The 8223-nt window shown below is 32.7% G+C and overlaps 1 long non-coding RNA gene across 1 annotated transcript; it reads right to left on the reverse strand.

Moving 5' to 3' along the window:
- Positions 1-1345: 1345 nt before the first annotated feature.
- On the reverse strand, positions 1346-2484 carry LOC132915899 (uncharacterized). The gene is made up of 2 exons (XR_009659979.1): positions 1982-2484; positions 1346-1885 (listed from the first exon to the last, which is right to left on the reverse strand). It is a non-coding gene; the product is annotated as an uncharacterized LOC132915899 (long non-coding RNA).
- Positions 2485-8223: the final 5739 nt, after the last annotated feature.

An 8223-nucleotide genomic window follows, 5' to 3' on the forward strand; every position in this document is an offset into this window, starting at 1 on the left:
TAGAGAACAAAGATATATCACGATTATTCTTAAATAGATTGAAAAAGGAGAAAAAGAAGATTCACTGGACAATCATAAACAAAAAAAAATTATAACATATTAGAAGTATATAATAAATGATGGTCTTTGCAATTTGTAATGGCATACGGTACTTTCATTTTATTAATGATTGATGTTACTTTAATTACGAGGTCATTAGCGACAATTACATTTGATTATTTACATTAATCTGGGTTATTAATCACCTTAGACTTTCTATAAATTTTGGCATTTTATGAACCTTTTTCGACTTTAAATATGGTAATTATCTTCAACAAGGAATTTTAGTGCATATTATATTGTAAAATATATATTTACGATTTATAGATATATAATCTTTATTATCACTAGAATATAAAATATGGAATAATTTATTGTAATAATTAATATAGAATAATTTTTATTATATGGTATAATAAAATTATATATTTATTACTCAATATGTTTACGTTTATTATATATTTTTCAACAGATAAATAATAAATAGTTTTATTACACGTACGATTACATTTGTTTATGGATTATGTAATTTAACTAATGTATTAGTATTTAAAAACACATTAGTATAAATGTCTATCTTCATAAAAGATATAACTTGGAAAACACGAGGCTGGCACCCCGCTGGGGGTGGCCACCCACATGCTATATTTATTTTATTTTTTTTTTTTTATTTACCAATGAGATATAACACTTTACCAAATGTCCTTCAGGACAAATTGTAAAAAAAAACAACATTAAAGAAAAAAAAAAGAAAAAAAAATGTCTATCTTGAAACCTTTGTCAATCGATATTCAGCCGAGCTGAATTTGTTTCCTCTCCTATTATTTCTGCAACCTCACTGCATTGAGTGTCACACGAAAATATGATGTAATTTAATGTACTAACTTGAACTATATAACTATTGTTATATAGTAATATAAACAGCAAGTTTCAATTTTCTTCGTTTGATAAAAGTGTGAGGTTTGATTGATTTTTAAAAAATCTTTTGGTAAAAAAAGGTGGGTCATAAAGTTTAATATTATCTCGATGAAAGACAAATGAGGCATAAAGACGTATGAAATATTCGGAATAATTAACGAGGTACGTTACTGTAGAAGAATGGTAAGCTGGTACTTGTTCGACTGAAAAGTAAAGATAAATATACAGGTACAGGGTACCTACTTCGGAAGAACTCTTGTACTCTTGTTAGGCGGTTGAACGAAACTACTATAGCAAATTTATATTCGTCAAAGTCTATTTACTTTGACCCAACAACGTTACATTTCAGACTCGTTTAACACCAACAACAACAAATTAATTAAACACAAATTATATTTATCTTGTTTTCCTCTAAGCACTCGTGAACGTAGTGGTAATTCATACTTGAGAAATGTATAAAGTATATCATAATAGTTGTACATAGATATTAATGAGTTGTATGTAGAAACAGGGTTGATATTTTAAGATGTTCATTTTGCAACGAGCAACAGTGCAGTCTATCTGTTATTATAGTATTATAATTTTAATTAAAGGGAAAGCGCACATTACATTATAATGTTCATAATTTTTGGTGACAAATATAAGTTCTAGATTAATTGTCACTGGGAAGTGGTATTTGTAGCTTATCTCATCAAACAATTGTATTTATTTTATATGTGATTATATATAATTATATGTGATTACATATAATTGTATGCAGTTTGTAGCGAATTAAATATGTAAATAATACTTGCATATAGGCTATTTATAATTCATTAGTAAAATGTTCAGTATTAAGAGAAGAGTGTGCTGTATTTCGCGTCCTTTATTTGTTGATTATATATACGTTCCAAGCAAGGCGGTTGAATACCCGGCACCTCGCTGTATTCTGTAAAAAGACAATAGTTCATAGTCATTTATCAATTTATCATTTATCAATTTATCATTTATCAGTTTGTCATTTATCAATTTTGATGTAGCTTACTCTATCGGAGCCTCTTCCATTTCAATGTCTCCTTCTTCCTCCTCACTAGTCGTGATAACATGAATGGGGGCCTGGTGGTCCACCCCCATCCGGCCACGGTCACAAGCTAACGACACAGCGGAGCCCGCTTGTCCACCCACGTCTGCGCCGGTACTGGGGTATCCCTCCCCTGCACCGTAAACTTCATTATTTATATTTTCCGACATATCATCATTATCTTCATCATCAAGGGTTTGTTTTATCGTCTTCTCGTCTTGGTGCCACTCACTCTTTCGCACCCTACCCCGGTCGGGACCGATGCAGGGTGACGGGGAGCCCCACGTGAAGGTGAGGTGAGTGGTCTTGACAGATATGGGCCCACCAACTTCTCCGAAGTTCTCCGCACCGGATCAGCGATCTGACGGGCGCCACAGCGCCGACCAGCCGCCACCCGACTATAGGTGAACATCAGATACATCGGGGTTTCTCAAGGCATGATGCTACGCACTGAGAACCCATACCCGCCTCGTGCTCCCCATATGAAGTGTGTATCTATGTAAAGTCCAAGGTATTTGACTTGCCTTGGTATTCATGGTTGCCTTGGTTTCCATGGTATCCACGGTATCCATGGATCTCATATACGCACACAGGCAAAGGCACTTTTTAAATCTGAGAAAAAATTAGGCTAGGGTTGCGTGGGGTTAATAATGGCCATTCGCGCGATCCTGATTGGTCAATACTCGCTCGTGCGCGTTGCTGCTTTTTCGCAAACGGTGCAAGCAGGCTCCGTGCGCTGTGCTCTGTGTTCAGTCGAGTTCAATCGTCTGCCGAAGAAAGTAGCCAGCTGGCGGAAGCTGAAGAAACGTGAAGTGACCTCTCTTCGTCAGAAATCGTCATTATGGCCACGCTCACGATCATCCTTGTATACTGGCTCGAAACTCACATCGGCAGTCGATACCATTGTAAGTAATGTTTTTTGTCAGTTTTCTCACCACTCCTTTTTACTCACCACTGAATCCACCACTGAATTAATGTGTTACAGAGAAATTCTACCCGACTTTACGATGTCTCTCGTATTATATATGTTATATTAATAATATAATTAAATTTATTAGAGATCGGGCTTACTTTAATTGTTAGAATTTGATCATAATCACTTGCGTTAACTACTAAAATTGTTTTATCGTCTTCTCGTCTTGGTGCCACTCACTCTTTCGCACCCTACCCCGGTCGGGACCGATGCAGGGTGACGGGGAGCCCCACGTGAAGGTGAGGTGAGTGGTCTTGACAGATATGGGCCCACCAACTTCTCCGAAGTTCTCCGCACCGGATCAGCGATCTGACGGGCGCCACAGCGCCGACCAGCCGCCACCCGACTATAGGTGAACATCAGATACATCGGGGTTTCTCAGGGCATGATGCTACGCACTGAGAACCCATACCCGCCTCGTGCTCCCCATGTGAAGTGTGTATCTATGTAAAGTCCAAGGTATTTGACTTGCCTTGGTATTCATGGTTGCCTTGGTTTCCATGGTATCCACGGTATAACTTAACTTTCTTAACATAACATACTTTCGATCCATCATTAATTCTCTAATTCCTTTTAACCTTTTCACCTTTTCACCTTTTCACCTTTCACCTTTTCACCTTTCACCTGTATACATTTGTATAGATTGGAATTAAATTTAGAAGATTTATAAATCTTTTAATCCATTGTTATTTTTATAATCCTGCTTTCGTGAAAAATTTCCTAGCTTCGAGTCCTCTTATAAGGATTTATGCATCTTTAAAACGGTGTACTTTGAAGTCATCGTTACTTCGACAATCCTCTCTTCCAGTGCTGTTTAAACTCAAGTTAAATCCAAAGATTTATAAATCCTTCGATGAATTATTACTTTTGCAATGCTCTAGCTTTTTAAAAAGTTTCTCAGACTCAAATTATATTAAAAGAACTTATGAATCTTTCAGATCGTACACCTTCGATCCATCATTAATTCCGTAATCCGCTCTTTCGCGAAACTTTACATTTAGATTCTTATTACATAACAAGAATTTATGAATTCTTAAGATAGTACATCTTTGATCTCTACGAATACACACGTACATATTATTAAAGTTTAACTTTTTACGAACAAGTTTTTACAATAGAAAACTGAGTTTCACAAATAATAACAGACATTTATACAAGTATAGTAATTGAGTAGGTGAATAATTGCTGATATGTATAAATTTTCGGTAAAATTAACAAATTTAGTAACAGTGGTCGTTTTCAAAATATTACATTCAAGGTATAAATGTCGAATTGGAGAATAATATAAAACTATATAGTTCATATAAAACATGAAAAGATTCTCTAATTTTTGTTCTTCTCTTTTTTTTTTTTTTTTTTTTTTTTTTTAAGAAATATTTTAGTATGAAACAGTTAAAAGAGAATAACCTGACAGATTCAAAGATATGAATCTTTCAAAAATAGATGACAAAAACACAGTAATTTGTAAGGAACGATTAACATTATTTGTAAAATGATCTTATTAATATTTTTTAACTATCCAAGAAGCTTTAATTATCCAAGAAGTTTTAACTGTCCAAGAAGTTTTAACTACCCAAGAAGCCAAGATTTAGAAGCTCATTTAACTCGAAAATAAAATGACAGTATAATTTTCATATAGAATTGCTTGACAGCGTATTTTTAAATTACTCTTCCATAAATGATAGATAATATGGATTATCATGGTTTTCATCTCAGACCTTCATATATCATTTCAGCCAATTTAGTTGGAATTTCCTCGATATTTTTCTCATTACCATTTCTTTCCATCGTACGATCTTCTAAAATTTTATGAAATTGAAATATTTTGAATCGTTGAGTTTCTATTTCAATAAGATATCGTGCTTTTTTACATATAAACTGCATCAAATTCTTAAAAGAAACAGGAAAAGATATACTGATATACACATTGGAAAATAAAAATCTATTAAATAAGAAAATATTTAAAATACGAAAATTTCATCAAGCTTCTTTACATTCCAATTACGCTATAACGATTTCTTAATCTTTAAAACATTGCAGTTCCGATCCATCGATTCCCTCCTTTAAAATTCAGGTTACTGCATCTCGAAAAATGTATCTCGAAAAATAGATCATTGAGCGTAAGAGGCGCGACGCGTTCCATCGGGGTCTAGAGGCGAAGTAATTTTGTGAAATTTCACGATGGTGCGTGCCCTGACCGCGTTTTAGCCTTGGCATTGGAAACTTTCTCCGGCGATCGAACGGTTCCAGCGGTTTTAAGCCCTGTTCTGGTTGATTTGCGACGCCGAAACTCATCGACCCGACCGATGAATGAGAAAACGATCGGAAACGAATTTGCGCCACCGACGTTGCTTACTAATTTTTCTTTTTTTTTTTCTTTTTTCTTTTATTTTGGTTTTTTTACAATTTGTCCTGAAGGACATTTGGTAAAGTGTTATATCTTATTGGTGAAAAAAAAATTAAAATAAAAATAAGTATAGCGTGTGGGTGGCTACCCCCAGCGGGGTGCCAGCTTCGTTTCTTCCAAGTTACATCTTTTATGGCTTACTAATTAGCGTATGAATCGATCGTTGCACTACAAGCTTAAGCATGAAATATAATATAACGTTTGCTATGTTAATCGCTTTCTGTTTTCGCTTTAAGAATTTTTTTATACGATCGATCAACAATTTTTCAGTACAGCTCTGAAATGACATTTTTTCTGGAATTATGCTCTTCTCGCAAATGAAATAGTGCATATGCATCAGCTAGTTAAAATTCTTCTGGTAGAGACAATAATAACTTATTATTACTAAGTAGTAAATATTAGTACATTTTCGATAACAATTTTAGCTACTTTTTTAATATTCGTAATACTTTTTAAAAAAAACATTTAATTAATGTAATAAAGCATTGAATACTTTATCTAAGGCGAAGCTATTTTGATAGATAAATTTTAGTTTAATGAAAAAGCATTTTTAAATATATACAATTTTTATCCGGATGAAATTTAATTTAGCATTGTCCTGGCAACAATGTGAGATTTGGCTTACATGAATGTTATCTTATAATTCAAATCGTAATACAAAATATTATTATAATTGTATCATCTATAGTTCAGCACAATTATTGAAAGTTTTCAATAAAAATATGTATGTCCTCTCCAACATTTATTTGATCGTTGTTACTATATAAATAATTGTATAGATTATTAAATAATGAAGAATTTAACTGAAGGAAAAGAAAACAAAAGTAACGTAGAAAAATAGTAATTAACATTTCAGTAGTGCAACATAGTGTTCAGCGGAGAAAAAGAAATAGGAAAGGACAGTACCGGTGAAAGTACAGACAATACGTACCGAATTAGACTTGTCACCATCCAGTGGCATCCCTACGTTTGTGGAAATACGAACGACGATCACAGATAGAGATGTAAACGAAAGGCCAAAGGCAGCGAGGTCGAATACAAGGAAAGCCATGGTAAAGCCGGAAAATCTGTTGCGCGGCGTCATCAACGCATCAACAATACCAGCAAGTCCTGTCAAACTGGCAACTCCGTCTGCGCACATCTGCAAACTCTGGCCGAGAGACTTATAGGGCGTCAGTAGAACTGTGAAGACCAAGGTAATCAAACCTGAGAAACATTAAAATCGATTTATATTATAATGTGTTTTAGCATGATAACAATTAAAATATGATTCAATTAAGTTTTAATATATAAATGTAAATCGTATATAGAGTTATATAAGTATAATAAGATTACAATTACATAAGTTTAAAATACCAATTAAAAAGCACAAACTATATGAGATACTCTGATTTGAAAATTTTCTTTAATTTTTTAAATGTGTAAAATTTTAAACAGTCTTCAAAATTAGAAAGCAATCTATATTATTAGGATATTTAAAAAGCTTGGGAAACCTTTTATTGCAAAGAATTATACATATACATGGTTATCTTAGTTTACTTTCACTTTAGAACTTAATCCTTCTAAAACATAGTAATCAACTTTTTGAAACATTTTTAAATCAATTATGATTCACAATGCAATGTGAAAGATAAAACGTGTGTCTTCTTAAAATATATGAAATTGGTTTAAGAACTCTCTTATTCTACAATGAGACTCACTTTTGTCTCTTATACAAATAACAGAGTACACATGAACATTGAAATAATTGTATTCATTAGAGTGTCGCCAGAAAACATCGAATAACAATGAATTGCAGCGCTGCAATTCTCTACGGTTTGCAAACCCGCGGAAAGAGTTACACAAGTATGACCTTCTAAGTGAAATGTTTTCACTTTTACGCCGATTTCTATGCAGTTTGGAGAAATGTATGCTCGGCCGGTCAATGGAATTCGTGTATTTTTCATGTATAGAAATCCAAACCAATCAAGATACTAAGCATGCTCGTGTTACTTGTTCATGTACTATGTGATAATTTCAAAAATATTTTTCCTTTCTTATCGTAAGTAAATGTTTTCTAATATTATTACGGACTCGATGATCAGAACATCAAGTAATCAAAAATTTAAAGATGCTCCCTTGCAAGAAAAGATTTGAGAAACATTGAAAGACATTGAGAAACAAGAACAGAATGTTAAAGAAATTATTACATTCTTATTGAAAAGCTTTGGCGCTCCTTAATACTAATATTTATAAAATAGTTCAAACTAAATTACCTTCTGTCTTTTATTTACAATAAGAAAAAGTGATGAAATATATGGAATAGATAATATTTCGGAAAAATTCAATTCGACAGCAGATCGTGATCAATTCGGATAACCAAAGTCCTAGGCTTGATAAAAATATAGATCTTTTGTGATTGTATGTAATAAATTGTTCATATTTAAATAAACTACAGGTTACATTATTATTTAAATAAGTACAGAATTACATAAGGAAGAAATAAATATTGTAATATCTGTTGTTTAATTTTTGTCCGCAAGGACAAATTGTAAAATAACCAAAATAAAATAAAAAAAAAAAAAAAAAAATGTACAACACACGCCATCACAGAGCCAATATATAAACCCAATATGATATTTATGGGATGGAATAGGTAGAAGACTAAATAATTGTAAAATAAGTAAGGAAACGATATGAAAACAGATAATTACTTAAATATGGAATAACATTGACATAAATGTCACAATGTCCTAGAGATGTTATTCGAGGCAAAAGCGATCGAACTAAATATTAAAATGAGGTAAGAAATAGAAATAGAGAAACTTTTATAACTCTGTTTTTGCG

Source organism: Bombus pascuorum, unplaced genomic scaffold (genome assembly GCF_905332965.1).
Source record: "Bombus pascuorum unplaced genomic scaffold, iyBomPasc1.1, whole genome shotgun sequence".
Classification (NCBI taxonomy): Eukaryota; Metazoa; Arthropoda; class Insecta; order Hymenoptera; family Apidae; genus Bombus; species Bombus pascuorum.